Source organism: Hippoglossus hippoglossus, chromosome 13 (genome assembly GCF_009819705.1).
Source record: "Hippoglossus hippoglossus isolate fHipHip1 chromosome 13, fHipHip1.pri, whole genome shotgun sequence".
NCBI classification, from domain to species: Eukaryota; Metazoa; Chordata; class Actinopteri; order Pleuronectiformes; family Pleuronectidae; genus Hippoglossus; species Hippoglossus hippoglossus.
The window spans coordinates 16,212,919-16,233,639 of NC_047163.1; the positions used below are offsets into that span (position 1 = coordinate 16,212,919).

Sequence of the window (20,721 nt, forward strand, 5' to 3'; positions counted from 1 at the left end):
TCCTCTGGGTCTTACTGCCTCTCTCAACCCTCCCCATGTTCCACTTCCCTGTTGTCAGTGTGCATATTGTGTCAGTGTGCACATTGTGATTGTGTCAGTGTGTACAGTACAGGGCGGATCTACTTTACCCACATGGTAACCAGTAGAATACTAAATCCACCTGCTAATATGTTCTAATAATGTTTAGAATGAAGTTCATTGATTCGTTGTAATCGATCTTCACCCAATATAAAAAATACATGAATAACAAATTAAAAGAAAGATCTAAGACCTTCCTCAGAATAAAAGAGACGTTACTGGTCATTGGTTCAAATCCTTTTCTATCACACACAGCCCAAAGAGCATTGGTTCAGCATCTTGGGCATGCGGACTGCCCTGAGGAGCCGGGGATCAAACCACCGACCTTCCATTTAGTCGATGACCCGTTCCAACACCTAAGCCACAGCTGTTCCGGTTGTGCAAATTATGACTGTTGTCTGTGAGATGCAAAGGTGAGTGTTGTTAAATTGAATGGAGCAATTCATGAGATCATGTGACATGCCTCATTCTCCATAATCCTCTATAATACACCCCCTCGCACTTTGGTGGTCTATTTAAGCTGCAAAAATGCTAGTCCATGGATGTGCTGTAGAGTGTGGATACCCGACATGAACCTGTTGGTGCCCACCAGGACCCACCAGGACCCACCAGGACCCATCAGGACCCACCAGGACCCACCAGGTCCCACCAGGACCCACCAGGACCCACCAGGACCCATCAGGACCCACCAGGACCCACCAGGTCCCATCAGGACCCACCAGGACCCACCAGGACCCACCAGGACCCATCAGGACCCACCAGGACCCATCAGGACCCATCAGGACCCACCAGGACCCACCAGGTCCCACCAGGACCCACCAGGACCCACCAGGTCCCACCAGGACCCATCAGGACCCACCAGGACCAGGGCTATTTACTTTATCGTTTATGGGGAATCAGGGAAAACCTTGGGTTGGGCTCGGACACAAAAAACACAATGTCTGTCCGACTGACCGTTAGACTACACCGTGTCATTATTGCTACTTGTTGATTCCGCCCCTCCACCGACCCAGCGTGCACATCCCTATTATATCTATATAATCATATCTGGTGATAAAGTCAGAGCCTCGACTACTAACCATCTTCTGCTGCTGGGCAAACATTTCAAACACGAGTTGTCTGACTGAAGTGCATGAAATGTGACTCTGAATCAGATTTTGACATTGTGGTTTGCAGCTGACCTACAATCGGCTTTGTTGTCTGCAGAGACTGTGCTAATGTTGTGTTCATCCTGAAATGATCACGTGGTACAGTCTGCGTCGGCCAAACCAAACATCCTCTCACATCACACACCATCTAACACAAGGCAGCTTTTCAGAATGTGAACATGGACAATGCAATAGTGAAACATTAGGGCTCGACTGTATCGCCCTTGGGCAAATCTTAAAAAGATTTTTGCGAATAAGGAGATAAGCGTGTATGAAAATCACATGGATTTAACGAAGAATTGTGTCTCTCATGTTGTTTTTAATATGTATGTACCAGAAAGAGGAATCTAGGTTGTTTGTATGATATTCTTACCTGTACATTGAGTTGAGTTGCCTTCTGCTTCTCATCTGTTAATATTGCAGTGCCTCTCCTCTTGAATAAGTGCTGCCAGATAGCTGCCTATTGATTCCCTCCCACACTTATCAATCAATGAGACTGTTCTCTGCATGCAGGCTCGTATTTACGTCTTTTAGTTGTGGGCCATTCCTGTTAAGACTCCGAGGAACACGCAGTTGCACTGAAACATTTGTCGTTTGCAACTTTTCAATAAAATATTTCAGTGCATCATGAAGTATGGGCTCAAGTGGCCCATTGAACCAATTTTTATTGTATCCTCAAGCTTTGTTTGTAAGTAAGGGATTGTCTGCGTCAGGGATTCTGTCAGCGTTGTTCCTGCAGACTGCAGTTTGTGCCCTGTCTTTGATCACCAGGTAACTTGGGTTTCATTTAACCATGGTTATAACCTTATCCCAACATGTAATTCCAATGGTCTATAATTAACAATATCAGAAAATACTTATATAAATATATATTTTGTTGTTCTGGAAGGTCATTCTGAGGTCACTTTATTAGCTGCTCTGGAGCTTTCAGACACATCATATGATTTCCATGTATAGATTGCATCTACCCACGTATCAGGTAACGGCAAATGCAAAGAATTTTAAGCACTTCTTGGTTAAATAATTATATTATATTTAATTGAAATGTGGAGAAATTCAAAGTGATACCAAAGAGTTCCCGAAAGTAATAGGAAATAGGTGTTCAAATGTACCGTGAAGAAAGGCAAAACAATTATCTGTTTGGAAAAATATATGTCAAAAATGTGTTTAAAAAAAAACAATAGGTGGTACAATTTGAGTCGTTGCCATGCAAATGCAATTTTTGTAATCTTTTTTTGTCCACACATTTTGGTTAACTCTACTCATTTCTGAGATCCTGTAAAACCCGTCCTGCAAACCAGCAGCTGGTTAAGACCTAATGAAGCCGTACGACCATCCCAACACATAGCACATCAAAGATTTAAAAGATTTATCTCTTCCGTCACAGCTCTATACATTTAATCAAGTGGCAGATTCATCACAGCAGCCTCAAGCTGCTGCATGGAGTCATGTGACAGCTGACCCTCTGAGGTGACATTGCTTGGTGACGGAACATTTAGCATGAAGCCGCACAACAGGTTGCATCAAAGCGTCTGATGTAGTCCATCAATGTGACAGCGAACCTCAGAGTCATTTACTAAAAACAAGATCGCCAGCAGCTGCACACTTACACACACACATAATGTCACGTCCTCACAGAAGAAAATATTTCTTAAGCAGAAACATTCTTGAGGGATATTCTTGTTTATGAGTTCTTGAAGTTAAGTTCCAAAATAGTTGCTATATTTTTATGCAGATCACAAAGAAAAAAGTTATTGACTGAATTCAATTGTGTTGTAATTCAAGCGGCTGACATGAGCAGCTCCTTTAATTCAAATGAAGAGGGCCGCTCCGGTTCAAATGCTGAAAATTGGTCAGACTGAGAAACGATACTGTTAATTGTTCGGGAAAACAATCAAAACCCGAGTGCTTGTTGTGACATGCTCACTGGATCCTGAAATTGCCTCAAATAAATGATGGCGTTCAGAAAATCCAAAAACTATAAGCTCTCATACGAAATCACACATAACGAGGGTCTTAATTAAGGATGTTGAATGAAAATATATACTGTACTCCACTGTCAGGTTTATTCAGCAAGAGTCTTGCATTTATGCGTAAGGCGCAGTAGTGCTGATCACAGCGAGACATGTTTCTCTAGGTTTCTATTCAGAGGTAAGAAGAGGTTGACGGCACATTGCAGCTTGACAGAGGTTGATCCTCGGTTCATGGAGTCAGGTGGAGGTGAGTGCTCTGCTACAATGTGCTGCAATATTCCAGTTAACCCAGAGGCTGCCTGTTTTATGAGTGTGCTGAGAGGTTTCTCTGGTACGAGAGAAACTCGCACTTTACTTACCAGCATTGATCAATAACAAGATACAGAGGTCATCAGCACTGCACACAGTTAAATATATTATCAATTCTGTTCTGTGTCACATGAACACATATGACACATATACAGACAAACACACACACACTGTACTCAGGAAAAAACCCACAAGCCACAGCACAAACACACACCTGAAAATAGGTTAGTTCAAAGCTGCTGCTCCTCAAAGACTCTCTCCTCATCTGCTGTGGACTCTGTGATCTAGATTACCTTTTGAACAAACACACACACACACACACACACACACACACACACACACACACACACACACACACACACACACACACACACACACACACACACACACACACACACACACACACACACACACACACACACACACAAACTTCTGAGCATGACTGCACTGTTGTTCAGCTGAAAAGAGTATTGATCCAGAGTTTGTGATTAAAACAGCCACTGTTGTTGCAGCTCAAATCTACCTTGTGATCACTAACTCACTCAGTTGCTCATTCACATTCATGCACGTGCATACAAACACATACACAAGGACACACACTCACTCACTGCAAAATCTGATGACGATAAAGCCAGTAATCTTGTGTGTGTGTGTGTGTATGTGTTAAAGTATACATCATATATATATACACTATCCACTCACACCATATATATATATATGGTGTGAGTGTGTGTGCGTGTGAGTGTGCGTGTGCGTGTGCGTGTGCGTGTGCGTGCGTGCGTGCGTGTGTGTGTGCGTGCGTGCGTGCGCCGAACATGCATGTGATTGTCCTGACTCCACTAAAGCAGAAGAGTGATTTAAAGCTCTAAATGGTGAAGGAGCACTCAGGGGAATAAGGCTAATCTACATAATGGGGGAGCTATATTAATGGCATCCTGCTGGTTGCTCACTCTCACACACACACGCACACACACATACACACACACATTGGTGTCAATTGAATGGAGCCTATTCTCATCCCCCCACACAACCAGATTTCTCCCTGCTGATCTGACTGAGCCGATGTAAATGTATTAGAAAAAAATAAATAACAACAGAGATAAGGTAGAAGATGATAACACTGTTGTAAGATAAATAAGTTTTAGTGTAGTGTATGTACCAGCTTCTCATTTAACTGTTTTCTTAAAATCCTCAGTGCAGGGTGTAGTTTCAAAAAGGTTTCACTACATGTGACCACACACTGATTAAAGGCTGGTCGTGATCGATAACTGTTTATTTTGCTGAAAACCAACGATCAGCATTCTCTGAAAAAACGATCCTCCATGATGTGCCATGAACACATCAAGTGTTGAGAGGATTTCATTTTAGAGCCTCTGTCACTGTAGCTCCATGGCAGCTGCTGTCTCGAGGTGACCGCTTCGCAAATGTGGTCGGCTTGATGAGCAATGTGCATTTGGGGAAATGCTTCCGCTGTGTGAAGAGCCAAAGAAGAAAGACAGACTCGGTAGATGGTCATATTATTTACAGGGGGATTGTTGGATTGAAGACGAGGATAAAATACTCTGCTGAAAGTTTGAAGACGCTCTCAGCGTGAATCCTAAATCATCAAACCAACACCGCACATTAATCTGAACCACTGAGGCTGAATCGTATCGATCAACACTCATTTCTGTTGAGGTGAACATGTAAAAACTCTTGGTGTAATGTGCGTTATTGATCATTTACTTTCTTTCTTCTACATTGGCACATAGTACTGATGCTTAAACAGTCAGTCAATCAATTAAATGATCAGCAGAAAATGTATCATTACCTATTTAAGTAACTGAATAATACTTTGAAAAAAACCTAGATCAATAAACAATCATCAAAAATAAGTATCATCAAGTATTACATATTACAGGAGCGAGCAGTGTAAAAAAAGTATAAAGTATAAAGTATAAAGCCGACGTGACCGAACCTGGAATAGTTTTTCTAAACTGTTTTACGAACCCAGCCTGACCAGGTCGAATATTTACACTCTAATAACAAATATTTTTATAGCAGCGGATAAGCGCCCATGCTCTTTTGCGAGCTCGCAGGTTTTAAAGACAATAAAGTGTGATAAAGTTTTGTAAATGTACTTTATTATTAAATAAAGTTTTATGTAATTAATGGTATAATAATCGACCTACCTGACAGTGTAATACTGCACAGTTATGGAAGGGCCCTGCTCTGTTATTTAATCAGACTGTAAGTGTGAACAGTAAATCTATAGGTAGACGTGCAGCTGGATAAACCAAGGTTGGTGATGCGAGTCCTACTGCAGCCATTAATGCTGAAAAATGTACGACTCACACAACTGTGGAGTGCTGTGGATAAAGTGGTGAGCACATGGAGTGTGACGAATGGCTTAGAGAAAAGTTTGTGTCCGTGTGTGTGTGCGTACGTGTGAATATTACATCACCTTATTGTTGCTCATAACTAATTTCCTTAAACAACATGAGCAGTAAAACAACAGCAGGAAAGTGACAATGACACACCCTGCCTTGGAAAGTCACGCAGACATACGCAATCGCAACCATACACACACACACACACACACACACTTAACAGCGGGCCATGCTGTTTGCATTGATAACCTATTTCAACAGTGCAATGTGTTTGTTAACCTGACTCTACCCAGTACGACTGCCAACGGGATGCGGATTAAAACAGACTGTGTGCACAACGAGCCAAAAATAATTACTTATTTCACCTTGTGGTCAAAAAACATCTCCACGTTACTCGTAAGATTTGTTGTTGCACACTGCATTGAAAAGATGAAGGTATTTCTGAGGGAAAAATAGGTTTACTGTTTTGACCCCACTGCGGCAAATGTGTTGCACACCCATGTGGAGGCTTTTATTCTTGTGTGGTCTGTATATATTTTATCTTTTAGATTTCAGAGCCAGTTTATCAAATGATTTTTTGCAAGCCAAGGTCTGCAGATGACTCATAATTTTTTCTGACCACCTCCAATTGTGCTTCAATTCCACGTGCACCACCAAATATGAACACGGGTGCGTGGGAGTCATTTCATTGAAAGAGTCAATATGTCTCCTTCTGCAAAAACTCCTCCTCCTACATAAACCACTCCTAAAGCATCTATACATTGCGTCATGACCAGCAGCATATTCATTTATGTAAAAATGAATAAATGCAATATACGTCTTCTGTTCATCAGAAATCACAAAGCTGCTTCGCGTCAACACTTTGAGAGGCTGGTTGGTGGTTGCTATGTGAGTTAGGACGTTGGCAACCTGAACAGTTTATAAGCTAGTTTCCATACCAACACACACTGTCTGCTAACTATAGTCCATCTAAGCAGCATCGAGGAGGGAGAAGGGGCGGATGAGAGGATGAGGGAAGTGAAAAAGAGGAGAGGAGACCTTACTGCTCTATAGAAATCTCTGTACAGCCCACTGCTGTTTTAGAAATCCCACCAGCTGAGCAATACAATAGCACTACGCGCCTGTGTGTGTGTGTGTGTGTGTGTGTGTGTGTGTGTGTGTGTGTGTGTGTGTGTGTGTGTGTGTGTGTGTGTGTGCTCTTGTACCGATATCTTTGTGAGGACAATTTTGAGTCCCAAACCTACGGAGTGAGGACATTTTGGGAAAGTGAGAACATTTTGGCCGGTCCTCACTTTGTGACCCCCCCTTTAATGGACTGTTTGGGGGGTTAGACTTGGTTTTAGGGTTAGGGTTAGAATTAGGTTAAGGTTATGGTAAGGGGCTAGGGAATGCATTATGCCAATGAGTGTCCTCACTAAGACAGCGTTACAAACGTGTGTGTGTTATTCACCATTACCTCAAACTGTATTTTTCTGCATTTGTGTGGTTTATGGGAGACATGTACTTACACAGGACTTAAATTTCCCATTGCAGGTTGAAGGAAACAGCAGGTTAATTTGACCCGATGAAGGATTTGCTATGCAGCTTGTCTGAAATCCATTTGCTTTTTTAAAACTCTGAGTGCACTGATTGAAAAGCTGCTTTGCTGTAAAAGTAAGTGTTTAAACACTCAAAGGGAAGGTTCAGGTTACCAAACACAGAGTGGATCTGTGAGGGTGTTAATTTGCCTAGCAAGTGAAGTGCTGAGGATAAAACTGCAGGGGAGCTTTGAGGGAGATGATCTGTTTTTGTACATGAGACCTGGCAAAAGAGGACGAGCCAGCAGCAAAGTGGGCACATGCTCTGCTGGCTCTGTTCTTTGATCAGAGCGTCGCGGCTTGAGTGACCCCTATAACCACTGCAGCGACACTGCGATATGTTTCTGAGGAGATCGAAGCTGATCCTTTGATCCTTGCGTGTGTCCCCGTCGCCGGGCTGCTAATGCACAGGGGCTGCGAGTGGATTTGCAGCAACAACGACTCAGCACTAGTTTACACTTTCAGACATGCACAATATTCTCCTGAAATTATCCAGAGGGGTGAGAAGGCACATGTCCGGAGAATCCACGGTGAGCGAGTGGGTGTGCTGATGATGTTTCTAACACGCAAGGGAGGCCGAACTGAAAAAAAAACAACCTCAAAAAGAAGACAAATATCTCAGGACGAAAAAGAGGTGCCACAGACGAAGAAGCTGCAGACGAAGCTATTGACTTGGAAATATAATGAGACGTGTGATTTCCACAGCGTAATTTAAACATCATGTTCTCCCTCCTGTATGCTCCATGTACAACGTGTGCAACAACCTTTACGTGAATACAGCAGATGTTGAGAGTGAGAGCAGCAGGTAAATGTCATGGAGCCGGGATCCACTGAGTTTACTATGGTTAGAAACCCTACAGGCAATAATGGGATTCTGTTTCAAAGGTTATTATGAGTATAGAATGTTTGTGTTTTATCTCTGTCCAGCATAAGGGATTCATACATTTTGAACAATGACATAAATAGTTCATAAATCAATGCTAAAAAATACATCTTTGAGGAAGCCTCCCAACTCCTTTGATTTTTGTGCTCGAGTTCTGACGCGTACCTGGACATTGTATACTTGTATTCACTTTTATAGAACATCAAAGTTCTTTTACAGTGATGTTCTTCAGGGATCGGAACTCCGCATCCAGGGAGTGGGTGAGGTCGCCTTTATTCCTTGATTTATTTATCTTCTTTTATTTTATTATTTGTATATTTTGTGCATATGAATTTGTTTGTATTTTCCTGTTTAGCCAGTCGTGTGTGTTTGTGGTATTTGCATGTTCTCCCTGTGTCTGTGTGCTTGAACTTCTCCCACAATCCAATGACATGCAGATTGGGGGTTAGGTTAATTGTTGTAGGTGTGAATGGTTGTTTGTCTCTGTGTGTCAGAGACAAAAAAATGCTGGCGACCTGTCCAGGGTGCACTCCGCCTCTCGCCCAATAAGGATTGGCTACAACTAAGCCCCGGGTCCCTCAAAGGACAAGCAGTACAGATAATGAATGGATGGAAATTGATCGTGAAATAATAAACAAATTCACCAATTCTCTATAGGTCAGTAAAAAGACATATATACAGGATATATATACATATATAGAAAATCCCTTTGGCTGGTTCAGCTCCAGAATAACACTTGCATCCTCTTTAACAGCTACTTCATATATTTAGGAGGCCAAATCCAACAGTCCACTTGGCAGAAGAGCATCCGGATTTATTGACATTTACAACTTGATGGGTAACGGGGAACGTTAGACCTACTGCCAATTAAAGCACTAAATGGGTTTCTTACTTTCTACTGACGGATTGTCTGCAGTTATAAATGCAACGTAGTCTTTAATAAAGGGGTTTTACGGAGAGATATTCAGTGAAGCAAGTGGTCGAATGATTCAATGAGCCTAATGAGTCCAAAGGAGGTAAAACTACAGCCGGTGGTATTTTTCACAACCTGGCATCCTGAACCTTGGTCATACTAATGGATTATAGTTGGTCTATAAAACATTGGTAAATTATTAACCATAACAATGACGTATAGTTACAAGTACGGATCTGTGTCCATGTTTGGAGATACTGCAAAGCCTTACTTTTTATTAAATCTGCTGGGTGTAACGAGGACACGACCTGTTTGAGTTTGTGTCGTACCTCCCAAAACCCCACAATGAGCATAACTCAGTGTATCAAGACGTGTTTGTGTCTGTGTTTATGTGTAAAGGAAACCTCTTCTGCTGTCCCCTGTTAGCTGCTTCCTTCCTGGTGTGCGACTCAACAATGATCAGGGAGCACAGACTCACACGCACGTTTCCTGCCTTTCGAATTTGGTTGTGTCAGAGGTGAGCTGGGAAACAGTGGGCAGCGTCCGGAGTTGGTGATAAAAACCAGGGGACGGTGGAAGTGAAAGGGAGATAATGAGATGAAGAAAGAGACGGCGAGTTGGAAGCTGAGCGGAAAGAAACCTGCAAATGGTAAGTTAAAGGTTGAAGGGGAGAAACCTGACCCTGTCGATCACGGTCAGCGTAGCCAATTGTAATGTCAGCGTCAGCTAAAAAGTGTCACGGCTAAACAAAAAAACGGTTGTTGTTGCGTGAACACAAGCACGCCAACATGCATTACAAAGAGTGGGAAAAAAAACACACACCAAAGGGAATGCGAGTAAGTGCTGCGGAAAATCTCCAGTGGTGAGGGAAGTAGAAGTTAGAGCAAGGTTAAAAGATGGAGAGACCGAAAACAAAGGGAGAGCAGCCTCGAGAGAGAGGGAGAAAGAGGACAGGAATGGGAATGGAGAAAAAATGAAACGCTGCAGCAGCAACAACAGCAGCTGTGGAGAGACAGTAAAAAATAATAGATGGAGAGAAGTCATGCAGGGGCAGTGAGGGAAAAAAAGGAGACTGCAGCAAACCAACAAAACTTGCTCTCCCACCCTCTTTGTCCACGCCTGTTTTCTTTCTTTCTTTTCGTAAAAACTACCCAACTAGCGAGGTGTGGGCGACAGAGTCCGACGGTGCCACGCTGCGATGTGCGCTCTGTGGTGGACATCATTATGTGTTTGCAGGACGCAAACTCATATTTGATTAGTAGCATTTGCATGTTTGCATGTGTGTGTGTCTGTGCAACATCCGATAGATCAGATGGAGAATGTCTGGCTACATTATTATCTGCACTCTATCTCTTCATTTCTCTGATCTAATTGGCTCCTCAAATTAACCAATCAGGACATGGCAGCACTGAGACTATCTGCTCTGAGCCGATGTGGCGCAGGCTGAATAGATGCTACAAGTGGTAATGGCAATGACAGCTTGTGTGTGTGTGTGTGTGCGGGGGTGTGCATGTGTGCGTTTGCATGAAATAACTACACTGACTCCACTTTGTTGCTATGGAACCCCATCTTCCCAAGGTGCAAAAAGCAGAGAACAATTTATACCCACAATTTCCTCACTATAATGAAGCCGTGAATGTGCTGACCCTGACGAGCACACGCTCAGCCGCACACAGACACACACACACACACACACACACTCAGCTACACACACACACACTCAGCTACACACACACACACACACACCACACACACACACACACACACACACACACACACACACACACACACATTCAGCCACACATGCACACACGCTTTTGATGCAGATGGTGGATCAGAATTATTACACACACACACACTCAGCTACACACACACACACACACACACACACACACACACACACACACACACACACCACACACACACACACACACACACACACACACACACATTCAGCCACACATGCACACACGCTTTTGATGCAGATGGTGGATCAGAATTATAAAAAGAGAAAAAACGTATTGTTAAGAGGCAAAAATTACAATATTATTAAGTCAGTGTCTAATTTTTTGACTTTGTTATAGAACATGAAGTCAGATCTGCTTTGTAGGGTAATAAAATGATTCCTGTTTTTCATCATTTCCCCCCCTCACTATAAATACCTGCTTTTTGTTCCTTTATCTTCACTGCACCATCATGGTGTTTATCTGCAACTGGGCTCTAAAATCCTAAAACTGAAATATAAACATACTATTTGATTTAGAGCTGAAAAGTAAAATAATTCCATTTGTTGATTATTTTGAAATGATTTCATTGTTTTGTTATTATTGTTTATTTGTCATTTGACATTTTTCAAGCAACCCTTTTTATATTTTGGTTCAAATATTAATATTTTCTTTAAGACAGTAAACTGAATTTCTGTTGGACAAAAAAACATTATGTGGATGTCACCTTCTGTTTTGTGAAACTGTGATGGATCCTTTTCAGAATTTTATGACAGTTTATATACTAACCAGGTTCATAATTAGCTGTTTAATTGCTAATTTAAAAAAAATCTTTTTTTCTTACTCTAAACAATTTGGTATCTATTTCAGTTATGATATGGTCCAGTGTGAATGGGTGGCTTGGCTGTGCAGCTGAAAACTGGACTGCCGGGTGAGATGGAGTAAACAGTAATAACAAAGAAATGTAAGCAGTCAGTGACGGCGGACACATGGTTCGTTGGAGAGCAACAGAAATGGAGCAAGTCCTATACAGCTGTGACGCAAACGCACTCAACAGGTCGACACCCAGACTTATTATCTCGGCCTGAATACACAATGGCAATTAGGCACGGCAACACACACACACACACACACACACACACACACACACACACACACACACACACACACACACACACACACACACACACACACACACACACACACACACACACACACACACACACACACACACACACACAGACATTCAACATGTGCAATCAGTCAAGACATGAACATGCATGACAAATGTACAAACACACACAGCATACATCGACATCCACACCTAAATAAACAGATCTCAGTCACACACACGTTTGACCTTGCTCATCTCTGACCTCACTGTCCCTCTTCCTTCCTTGCTTCCTTCCCGCAATCAGTTTTTCACCTTTAAACCATTTCTTTTTCTCTCCTCTGATATCCTCTACCCCTCCCGTCAGCTCCATTTTTTCCCCTGTGCTCTTGTTGGGAGTTTGCAATGTCAAACAAATCAGTGCTGCTGTCAGAGTGCCCCCAAGTGTACAAATTCCTAAACAACACTCAGCATACCGAGCGGCTGGACCACCTCCAACTCACAGCTGTGGGCTGCAAAATATTTCTTTTGTCTGAGCTTCTTCTTATTATGCACGAAAGAAAAAAAAAATACCACATGGTCTGTGCTCTGGATTTCCTCAAAAATAACAGGAAGGGGTGGATCTGCTCTCTTGATTGCCCGTCATTAGAGAGAAGTCCGAGTGTACCTGAACACGCCGTATATTATTGCTCTTGCTCTCATTTGGATTGTTGTCAGGTACGACTGCACCACTCCCTCTGCTTTATGAAGACTGAATACCAAAGTAGAAAACCATTTTTTAAATTTTCCTGACAATCTCTCTCCAGGGTGAAGTAATCATAAAGCAGCCACCGCAGAGCAGAAATGAAGAGCAACTTCTGCACCGACTTCATCTCCAACGCCCGGCGTCAATTACGACATCACTCCACCACCCAAACACAACCTTCAAAGTCTTACAATGTTTTCTGTCTCTCACTTTCTCTCTCTTCCCCACACACTTACACGTCCTCTGTCAGGAATACCAATGAGCTTATTGTTTCCATTTCAAAGGGAAGCGCTCGGCCTAAAGAGGGTAAGAATTAAAAATCGCGTCTGTGCCCAAAAAGCAGGATGAATAGAGAAAAAAGGAAGACAAGAAAGAAGGAAGTGTAATCCATCGAGAGGCTACAGTGCCAAGTAGGCCAGATTTACAGCATGCCACATGCAACACGCTGGCACTCACACGTCTTTCTTTCCCTCCGATCCCGTCTCCTCTCTGTTCATCTCTGTGGCATTTTCTCTCAGGTGACTCTGATTAACTGTGACATAAGTACTCAAGCGTAAAACAAACTTTGTGTGTATGTGTGTGTGAACTTCACTTAGGGGTGCATGCATTTATGATTATAATGTATATACTGTGTGCGTGTGTGTGTGTGTGTGTGTGTGTTTCAACAGTCTCTCAGCAGAGACTCCTCAGGGACTTGAGGCTGGTAACAAGAAAAAGGCCATTGTGCAGCTGACGCGTCCCCATGTGTCTCTGTAACACCGTGTGCTGCTGGGTTTGAGTTAGGGCCGGAAGGTGTCAACAAACCCAGGAAAAAGGGACGTGCAGCCGACAAGGCCTCACACTTATCAAAATCTAATTAGTCCACAGAGAGAGGGCCAAGGAAAGTGGCTGTAGATGAGGAGGCAGAGGCAGCACAAGCCCATTTTTACAACAGGAAACATGCAGCGAACCAGATTATTACACTGTGTCACCAAGAGCTGAGATGTCAGTGACAAAAAAGGGATCCACAAACACACAGAGAGGAACACAGGCGAGAAAGCAACAGTGTGAGGAGATGGAGGTTGAGCAGAGAGATGATTTAAAGAGCTAAAATTAACAGGAATAAGGAAGCAATTGTATGTAGTATGACCATGTATGCATATATGCCATTTATAAAAATCACATATATGCTTAAGAATTTGTATTAATTAACTCAAAGGCTACAAAAACCCTATTAAAAGTAAGATGATGTTAATAAATAGTCGAAAAAGAGTATTTCCCATGTGTTTAGAAAGGAATAATTGATTAAATGTGACTTATGTTCTAAACTGCTGTGATTGAGAAAGCAGAACGTGTTGTGTGATGAGAAAAGAGAAGTGGAAGTTACAGAGAGGCCGAGCGGACACAGATGGCAGGTACAAAGAAGAAGTGGTAGTGTAAAAAAAAAAAACGTGTTCTTTTCCCCAAATATGGGAGTTCATGTCCTAAACTAGCCAAACGTGAACTGACCAAAACCCAAGTGTTTCTAGGGATTAGCAGAGTTCCGCTCACATAGCCATCTGGCGACTGGAAATTAGATGAAGGGAAAATATTGAATAAACAAAAATGGAGGATGTATATATAGGGAGAGTAAAAACAGTATAAAGATGTTTGGTATTGAACAATTAAAAGCATAGATTGATGAGCATAGAGAAGCTAAAGTAGCTAAAGTTACCTCAATGTTTTTATTCAGAATCCATGGAGGTTGTGAGTGAAATAATCTGAATATCAGTTACAGGGATTCATTTTTTGAATGCTTCGTATTGCTGTTGGCTTCTGCATTAGATCCAATTTCACTATCTGCATTTAAAGTGAAGAGTTGCTGGATTTGTCGTGCCAAATTGTCCGGTATGAGTGCCAGCTGCCTCTCCTCAGTGATGTAAAGCTGCAGATTGTGTGTGTCTGAGTCAGGTCCATGAATGCAGGCTGCTGTCGGTTGGTCTAAACTCTGGAAACAACATTTCTTTAATTTGCTGCTTAAATAATTTCCAACAACTTTCGTAGTTGTTACAAGTTAAGAACCACAGTGCTTTTATTAGTATCCTTAGAAAGAGTAGTAGTGAAGACTGTAAATGGTAAAAGGACTGTATTTATTTAGAGCTTGTCTACTCTTATCCACCACTACTAGAAGTTGCAATAGCCAAAATTACTGGCTCGGTCATTGGTGAAGATGTAAATCTAGCACCAATCTGATTTAAGTATAAAAGTTTCATCCAGATAAAACTTTTCCCAGTAATCATCTTCTTTGCTGCCTCAAAGCAACAGTTGCTGTGCGGCCACTGGCAAGTACTGTTTTTATAGGAGTGCATTAGCCACAGCTATCCAACATGTCAGCATTTTGGCAATAGTCGCCAATAGATATTTATAGGAAACCATAGTTGTGTATTCCTATGTTTATTATATTGTTTTCTTTTTCAGTTATGACTGTTAAATTAGATTATAACTGAAGTTCTATGGCACTTATTTATTCTCTGTATGTATTTGTACTGTATGTGATAAAGATTGTGATAAAAATCCATAGATAAAGACGGAGATTTGTCTATTGTTGGATAATCCAATGATTTATATATAAAACTGCAGACGTCATAAAACCTGCCATAGAAAAACCCTTATGTTTATATTTTGCCTTGTGTTTATATCATCTCACAGCGTGTTGTCATATTCCTCAGCCAGAATTTGACTAGATTACATTGCAGCTGGTAACCAGACGTCTAACAGATTACACTCTAAGAGTCGCACTCCCAATCCTGCACATCGCACAGATTAACAGATCAGAGAAGTGATTCAGCTCCACAATTAAAGTACCAGCCAGGCCATTGCCATCAACATTTAAGTACTAACAAAGTGTGAGAGCGAGAGTGGATAAGTGTGTGTGTGTGTGTGTGTGTGTGTGTGTGTGTGTGTGTGTGTGTGTGTGTGTGTGTGTGTGCCCTCGTGTGCCCTCGTGTGCCCTCGTGTGCGTGTGTGTGTGTGTGCCCTCGTGTGCGTGTGTGGCATTCTATCTCGTCGGCTGTGCTCCCTGTTCAATCTCCTCACCGCTGCCGAGGAAATCAGAAATCATTTTCTCTCCAATTATATTCACCTGTCGTTTTTTCCACTCTTCCTCCTCTCCACACCTCTCTCTCTCGTTCTCTCACTCACTCTCTCCTTTTCATTCTCACCCTTAAAGACGTAACAAGAATTGAATCTATTTTTCTGTTGTTAACAAGGTTCCCACTTAGATACTTTTTCCAGTTCTTGATGGGATTGCTAGAAAATGATTGGTTCCTGCGTGTTGTGACCCTCTCCACTGGCCCCCTTGTCTGAGTCCCAGCACCTCGGTTACACACACACACACACACACAATGCCTGCATTAACGATAAATACAGCCACACATAAATGCACAAATACATACAACCACAGGTCTATATGCAGTCATACACCGGTTCTGCCCACATGGGAAGCGTTGCCATTATCAGCCCAACGGACATATATTTACACTGACAGGATGATTACCCTGATCTGTGCACATGTACACACACACACACACACACACACACTTGCACACAGGACGAGGGTGCACTGATGCAAACAATATCACTTCACAGTACACGTCAATATGCCACAAAGGTCAGCCTTTACTTCTCTCTCTGTCGTTGTGTGTCGTACACGTGCACAATGACACGTGGGCAAAACAACAAACACACTCACTGCCCACCCGTGAACACACACACACACACACACACACACACACACACATGCATTCATCTTCATCCCAGTCACTGATCGAGCAGAGAAAAGCAGAGCTAAAAAACCTGCCCTCCCCATGGTAACGTGGTCATATACAACATCCTCTTTTTTTTCTTCCTCCTGGTGAAAACAGAACTCTATCTCTCCTGAATTCTCCCTGTTTCCCCTCTTCTCGTTTCTCTATTTCTCCCCCATCTCGTTCATTCTATCTCCCCCCCCCCCCCCCCCCCCCCCCCCGTTTGTTTCTGTCCTCCATCTCTCTTTCAGTCCCCTTCACTCGTCTTTCACTCGTGTTGTTATTGTCACAAACTCTCGCTTTTCCAACTTTTTCGCATATAGCACCTTTCAGCCTGTTCTCTGTTTACACTTTTTCATTCCTCGATCGTCTTGGAGTTCTTTCAAGTCTGAAACAAAACAAGGTGAGATGGAGGAAAACGTGACACACAGACAAACTAAACCCTGAGCTGGGGGGGGGGGGGGGGGGGGGTGAAATCAAAGAAGATGCAAAGAAATAAACTGGAAATAGAAACGGATTCTCCAACGCAAGGCTTTTGGAGCAAATTCAAAATGTTGTATTTTTCTCTGTAACACTGCTCAACATGCAATATTTGTAATTGCTTGCAAGATAAAAACTGTGTGAGAGAAGGATGATAGCAACATTCTGCTCAGAATCAAAATGTTCATAATAAATCATAAAAACAAGTCTGAAATAAATGTTTTATGAAAAATATGTTCCTGCAATTTCTGAAGTAAATACAATATTTAAAAAGGGTTTGGGGGAAACAGTTCACACGGCCTCATTAAAATATGTTTGAAATAATCCATAGACAAGAAATGATCATAAACAACAATTAAAATAGTCCATGAATAAATCCATACGAATGTTTAAACGTACAATATATATAACTCAATTAAGAAAATAACAAAAGACCTAGTTTGATGACACCGTGAAGCAGCGTGGGATCATGGGAGTTGTTGTCTTCACCATCATTGCAGAGGAAAATCAACCTGACGTGACTCAGGGGCAAATCATATTAACGAAAGAGGTAACGTATTAAAGTATCTTCATGTGACACAGCAATGGCAATGATTAATCAAGATCCTTTTCAGGTGAACAATACAAACTGTGGCTTTCGTCATACCTTATTTGCCCTGGAAGTTACAGCAGAGAAAGTGAATATGACGCAACTAAAAGGCGACCAAAAGGAAACGTCCTGCTACCTTGAATAAAATTCACTGGGTTTCAAACATTTCAGATCATGTAAATACACAAGTCAACACATTATATAACATAGTTATCAACATCGAGTTAGTTTTAGAGTTTTTAGGGAAGAACTGTTAAACTCTATATATTCAAAATGTTATGCTGCTAACACTGAACCGGTGATATTGTATTCCACTGAATCTCGTCACTGCAGGTTAAAGGTCTGACCTGTAAGCTCCATCGTCAGGTTTGACAAAAGTAAACACTTGACCAACATGAGACGAATCACAAAGCTGTGTATAAACCACATTTGTACTGAAACTACTTCAACTGCTTCCTGTCTGCAACCCGAAGCTCTTCTCTTTGATTTGGAGTCAGATTCACGTGAAGAATATGAGGCTTCGCTCTCCCACAGGACGACTGACAACTACTAAGAGGAAACAGTCTGCTGGGAGAGGAAACTCTGGAGGAAAAGAGGCACAAAGCCAATTATCAGATGAAGAAGTAAAGTTACACATGCTACAGGTTAAGCCATACACGCAGGTTTGCATATTCTGTTCTGTGAATACCTTTACATATTTCTCTGAAAGAAATCATTGCAGCCATTTATTGAGAATGTGTCTGACACATGAGGTAGAGTCGGTGTAACGCATGCAGCTGTTGAATGACGCTGGGAAGTAGCCTGACAACACAGTGACACTTGGAGACGTGTCACATCCAATGGATTTTGCTCTGCTCTCACTTTGATTTGCATACACCCGATCAGACTGCCAGATCTGAGACCGTGCAGCTTTTCAGACGGCAAGACGAGGTGTCTCTGCTGCTCCCTCGCACCGCGCGGGTTCAAATCATCACAGCTCCGTCCTACATGTTGTACAAATATGTTTCCATGTGCACTTGACTCACAGGTGTAACTTCACCCAGTACTTTTTGGCGGAAGTGCCTCTCCCTGGAAATTCAAAAAGCACCTTAAGAGGCAAAAAAACACATATCGTTAACATGGTTCCTATCTGGCGTTATTTCAGAAACTCTGTGTATCCTGTGCTAAAGATGAAGGACTGAGACGTTGGCAGGATCGGAGCCAACAGCTGTGTTAGTGATGGCACTAAATGCTGCAGGAGAAACATTCAATAAGCACACGAGCTCCAAGGAGAGTTACAATAAAACGTAGTGATGTTTGCCTATAGGCCCGAGAGCTCCAGACCCTGTCTTCACAGAGCTGCTGCTGCAAACCTCCAGGAAATAAACACACAGCTTAAACTGCATGTGGTGTTCAGAGGTGAACCTGAAAGGGAAAGTGATTTGCTCACAGTAATCACTGGAGTCATTTCTTCCCATATTTTCACATGAAAGAGTTTATGTGACGTACGACTTAAGCCGCAAAAGGAAATTAGATTCACGGCGGTTGATTTACGTGTTACCTTTAGTAAAAGTGAAACATTATTATCTTTTAAAAATGGAGGATGGTATCCACTTCTGACATCTCCCTGCACAGATATGTTTTCAATTAACATCCTAAGAGGAGAGAAACACGGTGAGGAAGATGCAGAGAGAGAGAGTGACAGGTAGAAATGATTGAACTGTCACTCTGCTCTGAAATTAAGGTCTGGATACGAATTGAAATAAGTGCCTTTATTTGAGGATTGTGTTGAAGCTAAATTGTCCGAAAATTTGTATGTGCCTGTAAATGTGTGTGTTTGTGAGTGCGTGCATAGGCTGATAATGAGTCCTCCCAAATTTCCTCTTCTTCCAGCCAGAGAAACTTTCTCTCTTTTCCCTCACCTTATCTTTACTTCACCCTCCTTCCTTTTCTCTGCTTGCATGGCTCTCTCTTCCCTCTCCACCTGTCCCCCGTTTCCTCTCGCTCCCCTCCCTTAATCCCCCTCACCCACCTCGCTCCCCGCACGTACACTTACTGTTTAATTATTTAGCTGACATTCTTATCCAGAGCGACTTACAGTGCATTAATGCAAACAGAGAATATAAGGGAAAGCTCATCTGCAAACGTCAGGCAGCAGCTCTGACACGCTCCTACACCCCTGACTTCTCTGCAGATATATGAAGGTGGACGTCCAAACACAAATAATGGTCGAATTAGCACAGTGCTCTGATTTTAACTCACACTTTACCTCTGTGTGTGTGTGTGTGTGTGTGTGTGTGTGTGTGTGTGTGTGTGTGTGTGTGTGTGTGTGTGTGTGTGTGTGTGTGTGTGTGTGTGTGTGTGTGTGTGTGTGTGTGTGTGTGTGTGTGTGTGTTGTGATCTTAGAATCAATAAAAAGCAGAAGATTCTTGGAATGAACATTTGATATAAGCCAGAGCTCCATTTAATAGAACTAGTGCAGAAGAATGTGCTGGAGAATCAAGAGTGAACACACTATTGTCGTGATCAACAACACCACTTTCAATGATGAGTCCCAGCTGCCACTTGCACAGAGCGCTGGTCACCTGTCAAATTTTTGTAATATTTGAAGTACCTTATGTCACCAATTCACACCAAATTCATCACTGCACTTCCTGGAGCCATTATACAATACACATGCCAAGTATGGAGCCGATAAGATTAATGGGTTTTCAAGATTCCCATTCCAGAGATTTATGAAATGAAATGGTACATGGTATTTATGTATAGCGCTTCTTCTGTCTCATTGGCCATGCAAAGCACTTTACAGTACAAGTCACATTGACCCATTCACACACACACATTCATATAACGTGTCTATACACTCAGCTTTTTCTATAACACCATTCATACACTGTCTGCAGAGCCTTCAGGGGCAATTTGGGGTTCAGTCCCTTGCCCAAAGACACTTCAGAATGCAGAACGGAGGAGCCAGGGATTAAACCACTCTCTACCTCGTGAGCAGCAGCCACAAAGTGAATGCCTCACATATGCATCACTAATATTTGTAGTGATTTACGTTTTTTAATCACCCGTGTGT

The 20,721-nt window shown here is 42.3% G+C and overlaps 1 protein-coding gene across 1 annotated transcript in view; it reads right to left on the reverse strand.

Annotated features, from left to right (window-relative positions):
* The window catches only part of LOC117772625 (cGMP-dependent 3',5'-cyclic phosphodiesterase), a 152,770-nt gene that overhangs the window by 104,144 nt on the left and 27,905 nt on the right, over positions 1-20,721 (reverse strand). The gene's annotated exons all lie outside the window — the stretch shown is intronic.